Consider the following 17,596-nt stretch of genomic DNA (forward strand, 5'->3'; position numbering starts at 1 on the left):
TATGAAAAAATTATATTAGATTGTGAAAAAAATAAACTTGCCCCTGCAGAAGGCGGAAGCCATGGACAGACAAGGTGTGCATCTGCCAAGCCACCGTTGACCCTTTATGGTGAAACAGTCTACTAGGGGCAGGGAGTGAGGCAGAAGGACCATGGCAGCCAACACCCACATCTCCGCATTCAAATAAGCCAATGTTAAAACAGTAGTAGACGCATATACTGACATTTATGGTAAATGCATTCAACATCGTTAGCTGATGTGACCAGGGACACCAGCCCAGTCCAGTAGTAGTAGTAGTAGTAGTAGTAGTAGTAGTAGTAGTAGTAGTAGTAGTGGTAGTAGTAGTAGTCTTATTGTATTGGATTGTCCTTTTGCACACAGATATTCAAATACATTCTAACCTATGTGTTTTTCCAATTTTGACAGCCCAAATTGAGACAGACATTATAAGAATCATAATGTGTTGTAACATGATAGCATAAAAACATGAAAGTGAGCATGATTTGGCACCCTTGAAACATCTAAACAAAGGAAAGACAAAGAAAAACCTGGAAAACAAGACCAAGCAAAGATGTGTCAGGTGTGCATTCACATGTGAGATGCACTGACCCTTACAGGAAACCAGACAGGGAACGGAACTCCCTCCGGTTCCTTCCTCCTCCTGTATCACTCTTCTTTCCTCTGTCCCTGTCACTGTCACTGTACAGTAGGATGTGCTGCATGTTGGTTTTCTTCTGGATGACCGGACAGAGACATTAGAGGCTGGCGAACACCAGACAGGAACCTGTCATTTTCCACTTCCACAGGCTCCCCAGGGGGGATCTCCCTTTACAAAGGCAACATGTTTGAACACTCAAATAGGTTGCTGCCATGAATGAATGAATAGATGGATCTATGAGAACAACACAACTCTGTCAACAATCCATGCTTCTTAATTCTAAACTTGTTTTTTTAAAAAGCTGCTATAATCATTTTTATATGTATAATGGATCAAGTGACTAGTGACAAGCCAACACTGACCCTTCAGTTCCCTGAAGCCAGCGCCAAATGACAGACAAAGTCAGCAAATAGCTGAAGCATTTAGCAGCGCAAGTGCTAGATATTTCTTTAAGGAGTCGATGGATACAAACAGATCTAAACGGAGACTATATATCGGATTGCATTTGTTGGGTGGCTAGAAACACAACTCTAAATTTATGCCAATAGGCTTTTTCACAGAAGACAAAAACATAACCCACGACTCTGTTCTATGCAAGCATAAAGTAAGCAATGACAGTGTGACAGTGAACCAGCATGTCTGTTAGATGTGGAAGAGACCGCTTTTGCTAAAAAAAAAAAGTTTTTAACTTAATAAGGGGATATTTCAATTTTGTATGGTTTGTTCAAAGTGGCCAAAATAAATCAGTTAATGATCTTTTAAAAAGCATTATATTATGTGAATCTGCAATAAAAAAATATGTGTAATAATGCTGAAAGTTGGAGATTATATAAATAGGATATACTGGGAATTTTAGGATTTACAATAATGAACTTTAAAAATGTTCAAATGAGTCACACTCTTGACCACATATTCCTAAACGTAAGAAAGTAACTTTCTTGAGTGCTGTGTGACTTACTGTCCCAGGCGAGTCACCCTTTCTCTCCCAGGCAATCATTTTGGTCCATTCTAACTTTACCTGGCTACACCCCTTCCCCATGACATTTGGAGAAATAGTGGTGGAGAAAGATGGACAAACATAAAATGAAAAAAGATGTCAAGTTGCTGCTAAAAGTGGATAGAAAAGAGGTTGAAGTACCCTAACGCTGATGCAGCAAAATGTTTTAAAAATAACAAATTATTCATTTGGCGCCATTGCAAGTCAATCATCTCAGTCTAGTGAGCCTGAAGAAACTTTCAACAGAGAGCAGAGACAGCAAACCAGTGAGCCCAGCAATAGCTGATTCAGAGGACAATAAGATAAGCGAGGATTGGTTAGCCTATTATTAAAACATGTCCAACTATTCATACGGTCTATGTTCACGTCAATGTCACTCTTTTTCCATGAACTGACCAATCACAGCCTGGGACAGTCAACAAGGCTGAAGTGCTCCAGCAACTTTCGACATGTTGAACGCTTTGTTATGCATGAATGGTTAGGATTTTTACATAACTCATTAATATTAAGGCTTAAAGTTATGCATAATTAAGGGAACGGCCGCCTGAAGTGAAAGTTTTTTGCCATCACTGCTGGCTAGAATGGACTGGAGGCTTCATTCAGCCTGCCTCAGCCTAATCCATGTTCCACCTCTTTGCCCATTTTTGGATAAGCCGGGAGTTGACCAAATTTTCCAGGAAAAAATTATTTAGCCTCTCCGTCTCGTATTTCTGGAGTTAAGGTTGAAAAATCTATCTTCACCAAACCCAAATTAATTATTGCACTTCAAGAAAATAAAGTGAGAAAGAACAACTCACCGTCACACTTTGGGATTTTGGCGTGAAGCTAAACATTTGTGGTGCTGCTGAAGTGATGAGGTACTGTTGCGGAACCAAGTGGAGGTAAACATGTCACCATATAAGAGTTGATTCATCAGTCTAGCTGTTCATTAGCTTAACAGGAAATATTTTTATGGGGGCTATGAGAAGACATTTGAAATGAGACTGCTCTCTGAATGTTTCTAAAGCCCAGTTCAGACCAAAAATTCCAGGTGAGACAAAACCATACTTCCTCTGCTGATTACTTATATTAAGGCAGAAAATGTATATTTTATATTTATATTTATAAATATTTATATATTTATATGTTATATTAAGATAGAAATGTATGTTTAAATATGCAAATGAGGCTAATGCTAATGTTATCTAATGCTAACTCTGGTGAATTTAGGAGAATTCTACAGACATAAATAGCAAAATAAACAACCAAATGTGTATTTTTGATGTTTTCATTCCACCAGTGTGAAAGAATACATGTTAAGGAAGGAACCAAATGCCCCTTATGTAATGTTACTTTAAAGGTTTTGCTGTTACGTTTAGCATTACAAGGTCTAGTCACATACATTTGCATTATCGTCAATGGATTTTTAAAGATAACCAGCAAAACAAGGGCCTTGAAATGGGAAAGTTTAGGAACCCTGGCTATAACTGTGTTTTTCTGCTCTTACATAAGCAAATACAAGATTATGTATTACTGAAAATACACCAAGCAGTGGCATAGAGCTGCCTGTGAAACAATACCTGTGGAAAACTGCTGTCCTTTCATTCTGCTGAAAGCTAAAAGTTGGGGATAGTATAGCTTTACGTAGCGAAGTCAGATAATAGTCGCAGCCACTTAGACTCCTTTGACATATTGACATATCTTACAAAGAGGTTCTTCCCACCTGAAACACATTAACACACCTTCTTGCCATAGAAAATGGGATAATTACGTCAAGCTGCACTTTGACGCTGCTTAGTGTGAATTTAGCGTTTTAGGCTGTGTCAAAGTGCTACCGAGAACAGTGAAATGCTGCGGCTGAACTGATACAGCGTAGACACTAATGGAGGACTGCAGATGACGCTAAAAGCAGACAAGTGATTCTCATTGGGACCAACACTGCAAATGACCCTTTCATATTTCAAGGATTCACGTGATTCTACATTAGTAACAAAAATATTGCTTGGTGAAGCTTTAAGAAAACTGGCAACTGAGTGTGTAGCACCTTTTCTACAACCTTAGATAGCACAAGGAGCTTAGTCGTTAATAACACACGGCATTTGGGTCAGCATTTCAGATTATGCTAACTCCAGCATGATGCTACTCTGCCCTTTATGGAATGCATGAATCATTTATGTTTAAGAAGAAGACAATAATAGAAATATGTGTCAGTGAAATACCATACAGCTGATAATACATATGGAAAGCCTCTATAGGGACTAAAGCTGAGGAATTCTAAATCCAGGACCTGGAATTGATGCAGTTTAGTGTGAGCAGAGCTCAGGGCAGATTTAGGCATATTCTTCCTTCCTTCATTTCCTCTCCCCTAGACAAGCTGCGATCTGAGGTCACTGCACCACCCGCAGTAATGTGCAGACATGCTGCCTCAGGTCAGTGAGCAGCAGACTTTAGTTCAGCTCACCCAGGAGATGCACTGACCCGTTTACTACTGCACATGGGAAGGGAACAACCCTTTACAGCCCAGCAAACACATATACAAGACACACACAAACACACATGTACAGCTGCGCTCTCTTCACAGCATGTGACAAATAGAAGAAGCAAGCTTGTAATTGGGTAGGTGATGGGGCACACTTGTGTTATGTAAGTGTTTAGTGTGCAGGGTGTGTTACCAGTAGTTTGTCTGGATGTTTTTAGGCTATTGGTTAGGGGTTCACAGCTCAATAATAATAATAAGCATGTACACTATGGATAACTAAAAATTGATAACTCATAGTACAACATACAGTAGTGCAAGGATGTCTCGTACTGTGAGCCCAACACAGGACTCCCTATGTGGACAATAAGCTACAGTATATCAAATTTAATCAACATACTATAATACAAACTGATTAGCATCCACACCCTTCCATTCACCTTCTTTGGAGGTGGGTATAAAACCTGAGAATTTATGGAAACAACATGTAGTAAATTTGTTAATGTATTAACAAACTTACAGTACATGGTGCCTTCAAATGAGGTTGTTTACCATGTTCAAGAGCAGAGTCCATATGAATGCTTCCCTCTTGTTGTATTTATCAGTGGAATTTTTTTTCTGAAAGCTCCAAGTCCACAAGTTGTGACATTTTTGCTGACATTTTCAAAATATATCTCAATTGTTAGCCTCAGTGGCTTCTATGTTGCCGTTGGCTAGCAGCAGTGCTATCACATGACGTACACATGGCACGCTAGCAGCAGGCAAATATGTGGATGTAAAGCAGAAGCTAAAGATGTTCTTTACACCAAAAAAGAACATTCAGTACCAGGTGTATATGTTTAGAAAGACATGCTTGCTAAGAATTCTGAGTTTGCCAATGTGGATCAGGGGATCAAAGCACAACTGATTAAAAACTGCATTTAATCCAGACTACGCCAACAAGCCTGAAAATAGCCTGGATGACCTTCTCGATCACGTGAGATCACTGGAAGTGTCCGAATAACAAGCAGCGGGCATGGAACAGGGAGCAGCTGCATCAGTGAATGCAGTTCATCAGAAGGGATGGCCAGCCACCAGCCAACGCGCCATGCCAAACGACCAGTGCAGAAACTGTGGAGTAAAGTATCCACATGAAGGAGATTACCCAGCAAGGGGCAAGGACTGTAAAGCATGTGGTAAGCTGAATCACTTAGCGAAGCAGTGCAGATCAAAACAGAAGCAGCCTGGAAAAGACAGTAAAACTTAATGCAGGGATAATAGTAAACAACACAATATGCACATGAAAATTAACCATTTAACCAGCACAGCACATAGTTACAACATTCAAGACTCATCTAGCAGTGAAGATGCATATGTGTTTGTAGCCAATAGCAACGACGGTAATATCCAGCAACATACATAGCTTAGCCTTAATGATATCAAGATCTCAGCATTGGTGGATTCCGGAGCTACAATGAATGTTATCGGTGAATCAGCACACTGATACCACGCCCCCAGCTCGTTTCAACGACATCAAAATATTCCCATATGGCTGCACAAACCTACTGAGCATAGCTGGTGCACTCACATGCAACAAAGAGGCAGGAAATAAAAAGACTAAGAGCAAGGTCTATGTGATGAGTGGTGATGGCTTTTCTCTGCTAGTCTACAAAACAGCTAAAAAGCTGGTCCTCATCAAAATAATCAACTGTTTGTACTCTACATTCAGTCCAACAGTACCGGATAAGCTAGTAGACAGCTACCCAGAGCTGTTTAAGACAATGATATCATCAAGAAGTTGACGGGCCCTACACCACGCGTTTCCCCAATTGGGACACCACCTAAACCAAAAGGTGAGAATTTGCATTGATATGAGACAAGCTAACACCGCCTAATACTGTTCAGCGTGAACATCACATCACCCCCACTATGGATGCAGTGGTGTTTCTAGGACATTTTGACTGGGGTGGTCAAAGTGGGACAGAGAGCCAGGGGGTGGCCATGGCAACGCAAAACTGAATGAATGGCATGTGATACGCATTATAAACCTGTGTAGAGATGATTCATAATTGAATTCCAAATATCATGTTGGCATGCATTGTCATGTTCTTTTATTTAAGACCGGTTTGATGCAACCTAGGACAGCACTAACATGCAGAACTATTTAGAAACACTAAGTCTCTTGGAAGCCTTGATTATTTTTATTAATATTTTTAATCAGTAATTATGTTAAGGACTGGCCATACATTTGATCTATTTCCAATTGAGTAAAACCCTCATCACTTATCACTCATCATTTATTATTTAGCTTGGATACAGCATCTGCAGGAACGTTCACAGCCTGTTAAAGCTGTATCGGCCAGTTTATATACTTCTACGGCTGTTTTAATCTGAATCAAACAGTCATAATGTGCAAATAATAACTTTATATCCATGGTAATAGCTAAGGTGTGTCTTTGTAGTTACAGCCTCTTAAAAATACTATATCCACATGAAAACATGTGCAGTACATATTTTCAAAACTAATGACATAATTTCATTATGATATTACTATTTTCTCAGACAAACATTTGTTATAAGTAACATAAATACGTTTACAAAATAATAATAATTATTATTATGAGCCCATTTAACATGGTGGTTCACACATGTTGTAAGAATAACTGTATAGTTCAATTGAACACACACCTGCATGAACCTTTCAGACTCTGGCCTTTCGGAAAACTTTCATTACAGTCTCTGCGTGACGACAGCAAAGCTAATAATAACTGCTGGTTGGATTCTAATTTGGCTAGCAAGCTGGTAATGTGTACTTGGTCTACATTTAACTGCTTTTATGTGCTAAAAAGAGTTTTCACACCCTCCGCAGGGAAGTCGACATAACTAAAAACAAAAAAAATGGCCATACCTCTCAAAATGTTATCTTTTCATTGCTGTCCGGACAAGAGTCCAGAGTCCTGAATGCCGGTGTGCACAGACTTTTGAAGGGCAGGGGCGAAAAGAGGGAAAAAAAAGGCACATAAAGCGCGTCCTCGCTACTAAAGAGGGCACTTTAGACATGTTTTGGTTCCTAGAGGAAACTTTAGAACATGTTTTTCAACGCCCTTTAGAAGTGTACATAAGTGCCCAGCATACCTTGATAACTGTGGGTAAGGTGCCAAATACGCAATGACAGGACGACTATACGCTTAGCAGGTTGTTTTGTGAAAAGCATACAAAGACTGTTCTGTTCCAAGACTGTTTTAACACAGTATGTACAAAACACATAAGATTGTGTTCTAAATAGCTGTATGCATGTCTTGACCAGAGCATGTTCGGTGAACATCATTGATAATTCAGCTTCAGTTGTCTGTGTTCTGTTTGGATATGGAAACGTCACACTTCCCATGTCATAACCATGACCTTATGATTTCCATTCAAAGGCAGCAACATACAGAAACAACAGACTAAACAATCTAATGACAGATAATTTATATATTTATACAATCTGTCAGATGAGAAATATCACTTAACTCTGCCGTTTCCCCCAGCTCTATGGAGAGTTTTAGGGTGCTTTCACACCTGGCTTGAGTTTTTCCGAGACAGGGAATGTTTCCCTCTGAAGGTTGCTTTGTTAAGGTTCAACCTGCCTCCAGTTGATCACTGGAGTGGTTAGTTTTCCGTGTGAAAAAATCATCTTCATAACTGTTCAGACTCACATGTTCATAGCGGACAGCAGTTAACTAAAGCATAAATTGTTGGATATAAAACTAAGAAGCTAACAAAGAAGAGTTGTGTCTGGAGAAGTGATGAAGTATAATGTCTTTTTTGAAATTGGAAAAAATAAGTAATCTGGCGTGAGGTGCATTCTTCCAGTACAATTTCTGGCCAATAAGGGAACAACTTTTGACCACTTTGGACAGCTTTTGAACGTTGCCATGTGAACACAACCGAACCAAGGGACAAAAGCAACAACTATATGATTTTAGCCCCTGAATCGCAACAAAGCAGAGAAAAAGAAAACACCCATAGCATCTTTTAACTACTTGTATTATTATTACTTGTTTTCAGCTTTGCACAGCAGGCAGCTGTTCTCAGGGGGAAAAAGCACTAATAGATACGTTGTACGCTACTTGTCCTGTGCCAAAAGTCAGACGGATAAAGTTGGCAACAAGCTAGTGAACAAAGTGGAGCATTTAGAATATTGGACTTACATTCATAAAGAAGCCATAAACACGACTCCATATGAATACTAATGTTGCTCTGTGTTTGCTGGATGTGTCAATGAGCAACTGTTTGCTAACACATCATATAAATTACAGATATGTCAAATATTAATTATTACAGGTGTAGTGCAGATCTTGATATTAGCGGAGTGACGTCATTGCAATTATTGTTTCTTGTTGTAAACTCACACTTGGCAGAACACCCAATTAGGATGATCACACCTGTAGAAAAACCGGATTTCAAAACCTTACACACACACATTCTGCAGTCAGTCTGTCAACTGTCATGTTGTTCAAGCAGCTGCATGGAGTCAGCCCTGCAGGCTCAAAACCCCACCCTGCATATGTGCTCATCTAATTAATGAGGAGTTAAGGCTGGTAGGGGGAAATGGTGCGGCGGGACGTTGATATAGCACGCCGATTTACCCCCCGCCACTGAATATTACGGACATGCCTGCGAGTCATGTTCGCACAGCGGCCCATCTCGCTGCATGCGCAAAAAGACACCATAAAAGGAGGTCAGGGGACCCACTGAGAAGAGTTTTAACGGGATGAACAGCTTGGAGATGGATATTAATAATAACCCATATCTAATGAATAAGTAGTGGATATAATTTGTAATTTAAAGGTTTAGCTCAGATGAGGAAAATTAGTTTGTTCCACTTTTCTTTCTACGAATGTCTTCGCAGCAAAGTTGGAGGCGCTTTAATGTGAAATCCAACAAGATGTTGTTATGGCTAAAGTATTAAAACCCTCATAAATCTTTCAAAAACTGCTAAAAACTAAATACTTGATCCATTTCTGATCCTTATGGCCTTTTTGTTTGTAAGTTCTTTAAGTTGTGTGTGTGTGTGTGTGTGTGTGTGTGTGTGTGTGTGTGTGTGTGTGTGTGTGTGTGTGTGTGTGTGTGTGTGTGTGTGTGTGTGTGTGTGTGTGTGTGTGTGTGTGTGTGTGTGTGTGTCTGTGTGTTGCCATCAGAGAAAAGGCATTCGATGCTACACGCCAATCAGCCAGGACACAATGTCAATTTTTGTGTCAGCGTGCGTCAGGCTTATGGGGAAATTATGACAGCAGAGGACTCATGGCTAAGCAGATAAAAAAAAGAGAGGGTGTTGGCTTGACTTGTGTGTGTAGACGGTGTGGATTTTCAGTAACAGCAAGAGACAACAAGAGTGAAAAAGAGCACAGTAAAAATGGGTGGACCGGGGGGGTTGGAGGGGGGTGCTAGACATAACAAAAGGGCAAGAAGAAGCGGTATGGGAATGAAAGAGTGTGAGGCAGAGATGCTGGGAGATAAAGAGGGAGCAGGGATGAATAAATCAATAGCGCATGGGTGTAGAATGAAGGAACGCTTGCTGCCAGTGTTTGATTGACACCTCACTGGGGTGCTGTTGCTGAGATGATGCTCATCCTCTTTTCCTGATCCTGACACCTCTCTGCACCACCTACTTCCTCCCCCTTCGCCGGCACACCCTGCTGGCTCCCGGATGCTCCTCTCCTCCCCACCATCCTGAAATCTTTGTGATTGTTTCCTCCTACACTTCCGAATCCATCTACACGTACACTAAGATGTACAAACAGCATACATCAAAATGTGCTCAGAAACACAGCAGTGCACGTACACATGAATACACGTCATTTAAAGACCCTGGGATTTTGGTTCTCTACACTATGTCTCTGTCGAGCTAATTGGTTTGGTTGGCAAATTAATTGTTTTTTTGTAGCGGTGAAAATGGGTCAGTGTTATGTGTTTAGTCTTTGTCCTACCATTTCAAATGTTGCTTGTTCACACAAATCCAAATGATGTACAGTATAGACTTGCTGTGCTCGGGGTGTGTTTCATCATGTTGCAGTAGTTAAAAGGAATTGTTTGACATTTTGAGGAGTACAGATATTTCCTTTCTTGCAAATAATAAGAAGAGAAAATCAATACTACTCTCACATATCTGGGCATTGAGTGTGAAGCTGGAGCAAGGAGGTAATTACCTTGCTTTGCATAAAACCAGAAAGCAGGGGGAAGCACCTAGCCTGTCCATACCAGCACTTCCAAGGTGCAAACATTTTAGCTTGTTAGTTCTAAGGTCCCATAGGATGCTAATTTTCAGGTTTATACATGTATTTTAGGTTTCTAAGAACATGTTTACATCCTGTAATGTAAAAAAAACATGTTCTTTTTTTAGTCATACTTTGTGAATATACCTGTTTTATTGCTTGTCTCTTTATGGGTCTACTTACACACACCAATCGTACCGTGCCCAAGCCCGATTCGCGGCTGCGGTCTGGTTGAGAGAGGTGGGCTTCTGTGAAGCACGATTGTACGAGCACAAGCCTTGGCGGCGGTCCTGAGACTATTTAAATAGACTTTTCCCCCCTCAATAGTCATTTGCAGCCAAATGGATCGCGGTTGTCTGATGCAGAGGTGGAGTGTTTACTGCAGATTTGATCAGATGAATATATTCAAAAACAGTTGGACAACAAAAAATCTTCAAGGGGTAATGACGTATAATCAAGAAGCAATCGTGCTGCGGCCTGGGTAGAAAAATATGGTGCAGCTTGCAAAGGTAGTTCTCAAGCAGTGGGTGGAGATGTTCAGATGGGGGCTGGTATATTCTAATGAGCTTGAATATGACATAAGAAGGGAGCCAAATCTGCATGGCTGGTTAATGTTTTCTGATCTGGGCTTGTAATCACTCCAGACACCGAAATGTACTGTATGTGCACAAGCACTGAAAAAGTGATTCTTTTTTTGAACAGTATGTCCCCTTTAATCCGTACACAAACATAATGTAAAAACCAACACTTTATTCAGAGATGTGTGCTGTTGCCCTTTTTTTCCCCTCTAATCTCTGCCATCGAAAAGTGTGTATACTGTTAGTCCTGCTGCGTTCTGCTATAAATCCAGTCATGTCGGAAGAAACCAAATAGAGGGTAAAGCCGTATGGACACTCAACCATGAATGTATCATTCACCCCACACACACACACACACACACACACACACACACATGTTACTGCTCCTGCCAAACCGACTTTACATTGGGATGATGTCACACACTTTAAATCACTTTTCTGGACTCTGGGCAGTATTACAAATGTAAAACATTCATGGTTTCAATTCATAAATTCAAATTCATAACACAGTGAGTGCTAGATGACTTTGTCAACAGTTTTACAGATGTCTCGTTTATAATGGGTCACTTGGACAAACTGGTAGCAAAGCTGAGTGGCAGTGCCATTTCCAGCTCTCTTAATACATCCATCCTTAATACATCAACTCAACCGCTGACTTGCCCTATTCTGTAGAGCTGGTGACATTTAACATGCGGTGGTCTAACTTCATCGCCTCATTAGCTCTGTGACATAGAGAATGACAATCCTGGCAAAGAGAAGGTTTGCACTGGGAATAGCTCTGCTATGTCACAAAATGCAAATGTGTCTCACAGTACAGACAAGGTGAGGATAACTTCACATTCAACGTGCTCTTTCAGAGGAAGTTGGTCAAGTTATTCATGTTTAAGATGAACAACCACTGTTACTGGAAATATATGAGACAGCATGCAGCTGCCACAGAAGACCATTCATAGAAAAACGATTGACAATAATGGTGAATTTTAAAAGAAATCATCAACAAAAAAAAACGAAAACAAACATTCACTGGTTCCATTACCTTGAATGATAATTTGTTGCTTTTTTCCCCCTATTATTGGAAAGTGTTTGTTTGAAGACATCACCTTGTGTTCTGGGAAATGGTGAAGAGTTTTACAAAATATGCAATTAATCTATTAAATTAAAAATAACTGGAAAATGTTTTAATCAAAAAGGATTAAATAATTTTTATTTCTTGTTGGTTTCATTTATTTAAAACAATGGAGGAATGATGTCGGAATAGGTTCATGAGTTAGGAGGTCAGACTGAAATCAGTTCAGTATCAACTGTTCAGACAGGAAACCCAAAAACACAAAGAGAAATTGGTTGCTTGGAATTTCTAAAACCTGTCGTAAAAAACATGTCCTGCAGTCCTGCAGTCGTCACGTCAAACAGGTGAGAGACTGAACACACCAACATGGGCCCACGTAGACTGCAACAAGTAACAAAACTTTTTTGTCATGTTTGGCAAGGTCATGTTATTTTGGGTTGAGGTTGGTTGAGCCACCAGGTTTTTCTACAGTCATCTGTCAAACCTGACCATGACTAATCTGATGAAAGGTGCTGAATGTTCCTCATTTAAATTATCTGGAAATCCTTTGATCTGATAGTTGAGTTGTGTGTTAGTGTATGATGTGTTGGCTCAGTGTACATGACACATTTTCTGTCTATCTAAGGATCTGACGACTCAGAGATTAAAACGTGGATGTGCTGCACAGCCAGCTCAGTTCATACAAGCTTCAGCACTTCTGGTTCATCAGCTGCTTCAGTAACACCACTGTGTGTAAAGACACGGAAACCAAATAAGAATAAGCCATCAAGATCTTCATAGATAGGGCCGATGGTTCCCAGAAACCCAACAGAGAGGTAGGTCATCTGAGTCTTTGAGTAGCAAATTTCATTACTAATAACTTTAACTGTTACTTAGATGTATACCTGCCTAATAACCTGCCTTGTGTTTTCTGTCCAGTTGGCCATGCTGGAAAGTATCCGTGGTCTCGACCCGTTGTTTGCTTCTTTGAGCGCTTTGAACACAAAGGGTACTCTTGTCTTGAATTTGAAATGATGGACAAGAATCTGCGAGATCTGCTGAGGGAGAAACTTGGCAACCGGCTCTCTCTTCCGGAAATCAAACCCATCACACAGCAGGTATGTGGATTACATCATTCTTTCACTGAGTAACGGTAACATGTTGGGTTTAGCATTTAAGCTGCACCACCCATGACTGACTCGGTTGAAGCTGCAGTCAAAAGTCCCCCTGCCATTCTGTGACAGTAAGTGCTGGAAATATTTAATGCATTGTAATGTAAAGAAAGCACTTTTTCAAGTGACACATATCAGCCACTGCTATCAAAAAGCAATGCTTAACACGAGCCAGTAGAGCTTCTTTTAATTGAGCTGAGAGATTCCAGATTGACTGACTGACCTGTTTTTGCTCCTGATGATTAGCCTACATCTCTTGCCATTGAAGAAATAATTATCCTTCTTATAAGTGGTTGCCCCAGACAGCTCAAGGTCCCCTGTTATAGAACTTGTGTGGGTTTGTATTCCCTCTGCAGTCTGCGGTTTCAAATCCTACAGGCAGAAGCTTTAAAACTATGGGAATCTTGAGCTAAAATCATGTTATTTTCTGTTTCATCTCTTGGTGTGCTTGGGTTATGTTTGTGTTGTATTGTACAATGCTTTTGAAGTTACATAAATATCAAATAATTGTGTAAAGAAGTCCATAGAAGAGTCCAGATTTTGAGTGAAGTGTAAATGTTGGATTGGCAGGAGCTTTCGTTTTTGTAAATAATATAAATGTAGCCAAATAAATAATGGAATAATATGGTTGTGGTTGCTAGGTGACAGTAGCACTGGCCAGCCATGACACACATCAGTGCATGTACCAAAATAATATTGCTCAGACATATACTGTACTTTGCTGCTGTGAGTTTGAGTCAGAGTATTCTCTGTGGCCACATGGTAGCTCAACAATAGCCAAATATAATTATTTCCACCGAAGTGAGGGTATTTAACAATGGGGTTTGAAAATTTGGTTTTGTCCTATTTGTTACAAAAAAATGTGTATGATGCAAAATTCTCACTAGTGTCTATCACCATTTCTTTGCTTCTCTGACAGCACTCGTCACTATGATGCTGTTCACTGACATCTAACAGGCTTAAGAGTGAGCATGAACATTTTTAGGCACATGTTATCAACGGAGATCATGAAGGAGCAGTAGCAATCAATATACATGTGACATACATGACTTGACAGCGCGGGCACCAACCAACTAATGTCAATGAATTGCATATTCAAGGTTTCCCCAGTGTTAAAGCTGCAGTTGGTAACTTTTTATAAATAAAAGTTAATCTGAAAAAGTGATTTTTGTCATCCGAGCAGTAGTACAGAGACTCCTCCTCACAGGGCTCCTAATGGCATCCGCAAGATACCTTTGCAACTGAAGGAAAACAACCAATCAGAGCTGAGAAGTCTCTAACGTGTCACTCACTGCACATAAACTGTGAAAACTAGACAGCGCTGTTCAAATATGAATCAAGATTTTGTCCCTGAATTGTCTATTTCTCGCCTGAAATGTTTTCAGAAACATATTTTATTGAAAAAGTTGCTCCAATCGGCGGGCGGTGGTTAGTTTCTCTCGACCTTTTTCAACATGGTTGCCAGGTCCCAAACTTTTTCATTTGACAGCTACAATAAAACTACATTAAAATATATTTCATAAATGATCAGCGGTGCCTAGTTTCACAGTTTGATCAGTTTGTTGGAGTTCAAAGCAGTCACTGACCCTGGGTCAGAGTCTCCTCCACGCTGACTGTTTTTTTTTCTACGGGCTCTGTGAAATCTTGCAGATGCCATTTGGAGCACCAGGTGGAGGCAGAGGAACATGATTTTTTTTCACTGATATATGAAAATAGGACAAAAACTTCGTTTTATAAAAGTGACCAACTTTAAATCTGAATTCTGAAAATACTCCCCATTCTCAATGAATGAGAATCAGCAAATTTGAAAACAGCGGTTTATGGTGGGAAGAATATATTTCACTCTCAGTAATTTGATCACTGAAACCGATCACTGAGTTGTCAACCGTTCAGTTTCTAGACTTTCTACTGCATCGCAAAGACATACAAGCAAGTACTGTATAGCAACATAAAGACCTCCACAGAAACACACAACATAAAAACAGACATACAGTATCTCAGTCCCTTTAAAAGCATTTTCATTAGGCATGTATTTACAGGCATCATTAATGTACCTTGCAATAAAGCAGACAGCAAGACAGATCAAGGATAGCTTCACGCCTGTGGATCAATCGCTTGCTCCACGGCCCTGCGATACAGTAGATCATATGCGGTGTCTATTGGCTTGATTAGTCTCTGTTTAGATATGTGTGATGAAACTTTTTTTTTTGCCATTTCTCTCTGACTTAAATATTTAAAGTATAATTGCATTTTATCTACCTCACTGGAGTAATTTACCTGTGGCTTTCTCCAGACCATTTCAACAATAACCTATCTCTCTAATCAGAAAGTCCTGTTTGATGTGGCTTTATGTGCAGATAATGAGTTAATCATGGGGATAGAGCAATTGAGTGGGATTGCTAATTATGGAGTTAATGCTGTGGAAAGAAACAGGGGATAAGAAATTGAACCTCCCCAGGTAGGATGTGTGTAGGTGTGCACATGTACGTGTTGTGGACAACACATGCATGCGAGCATGTGTGGGTGAATTGCGGTACACGTGTGTGTATTTATTATGTATATTAACAGTCACGTGAGGTAAAAAGTCATTATGTCATAACAGATGCCTCACAGGCTCTCGGTAAGCTGTGCTTAATAGGTCTAGAAACCCATCAGCGTGTCTCCAGACTCTCACATAAATACACATAGGTTTGTCAGTCACAGGGAGATTTCACATCTCAGACCTGCAATTTCATATCCTGTGTCAAACATGACATCAAACAAGACAGTGCCACAAAGAAGGATCACAAAAAACAAAACGGAAATTAAATTAAATGCAAAGAGTATATCAAAGTTGATGCGTTTGTAAATTCTCCATTTCCTCTTATAGCAAGATTGTGAATATCCCTTTTAAATGTGCAGGTAATTACTGTTTTAATAATGAATGAATTAATCTGCCAATTATTTTATGATGAGTTATTTTCTAGATTAATTGGTCAGTCTAAAGGCTGTCAGACAATAGAGAAAAATGTCCATCATAAAAGCTGAGAGCCAAAAGTGACATCTACAAATCGCTTATTTAAAGTGTAATTCCGGCGTAAAATCATCCCATGGTCTTTTTCGACACTTGCACACATCAAATAAGCCATCGAGACAGTTTTTCATGTTTAAACTATTATGGGAGATATCCCTGAGAGTTGCTAACAGTCGCTAACAGCCGGCCATGGCTAACACTGATTAGCTCGGGGCAGTACGGTGAAGGCATTAAAACGGCTTTTTAAACCACTAATATTGCTCAAAATAACACCACATCTCTGAAGTAGCATGAGAAGAGTCCCTACACATAAAACAAAGCACCAGCAACGTACTTAGCGAACAAAGAGTTTATTAAAAGAGTGTTCTGAAAGACTTACCTACTGGTCCCGGTAACAGCTCCTATCGTAGTAAAGTCCATTCAAGTCGATCCAAAAGGAAGGAGCCCATTGCCGATTAATTTAGGAATCGGTCGCCTCTTTTAATTTATCCTGGGGACATGCAAAAAATATGTCCAGTACGGTGTGGTTGATGAGAGATGGGGAATCCTCAATAGCAGTCACACAGCGTGTTGTGATATTCTTCCAGGTCACAGCGAATAATGTCATTCTCTTCGCAGCATAAACATTCTTCTTCAGTGCCCATGGGCTCACAGTACCCAAAGGTACACATAGATGCCCGCACACCGAGACTGATGCTATGTCTGATGGCACTCTACCTGTAGCCCCTTTTGGCAACACACGCCCCCACCCCCTCAGTGCTGGGAAATTTGCTGTCCTGGACTTTTTATACTTATATTTTATACTTATATTTCACCAAACTGCCCACAAACCACAAAGTTTACATGTTTTGCTGGAATAAATCATCAATGGGCTCCTTCCTTTTGGATTGCATTTGGACTTTGGGCCATGGATTTTACTACGAGAGCAGCTGGCACCGGGGCCAGTTGGTGAGTCTTTCAAATCACTCTTTTAATAAACTCTGGGTTGGTGCTTCGTTTTATGTGTAGGGATACTTACTACTTGAGAGGTTTGGTATTATTTTGAGCAGGCTGGCTGTTAGCAACTCACTGGGATATTTATCTCTATCTAAAAGGAAGAAAGCATTGTTTGTTTTTGTTGCATTCCTAAATGGAGAGAAAACAAAGAATCAAAAAACTGAGAAATAGGGGTCCTTACTTAACAAAGGAGTTGTCTCTAAAACCTTACTACAGGTATTTACAACACTTAAAACACTGCTTGCTCAAGCGCACTACTTGCAAACTACGAGCAAAACAAAGTTTTCTTCACAATTGATTTACAAATGGTGATTTTTAGGGTGAAGTATTCCTTTAATTATTAATCGATTCAGCACTATAATGGGGGGGCTGGCTTGACAACTGGAGAGTCATTGGTGCAGCCTCCGATATTGACCAAATACCGAATGTGGACTGGTAGCTGGAGA

General features: G+C 40.1%; 1 protein-coding gene across 1 annotated transcript in view; it reads right to left on the reverse strand.

Moving 5' to 3' along the window:
- dntt (deoxynucleotidyltransferase, terminal) overlaps positions 1 to 17,596 on the reverse strand; it is a gene marked incomplete at both ends in the record, with an annotated part of 91,715 nt that overhangs the window by 61,745 nt on the left and 12,374 nt on the right. The window lies entirely within an intron of this gene.

This window comes from Echiichthys vipera, assembly GCF_963691815.1.
Source record: "Echiichthys vipera genome assembly, chromosome: 11".
Taxonomy (NCBI): Eukaryota; Metazoa; Chordata; class Actinopteri; order Perciformes; family Trachinidae; genus Echiichthys; species Echiichthys vipera.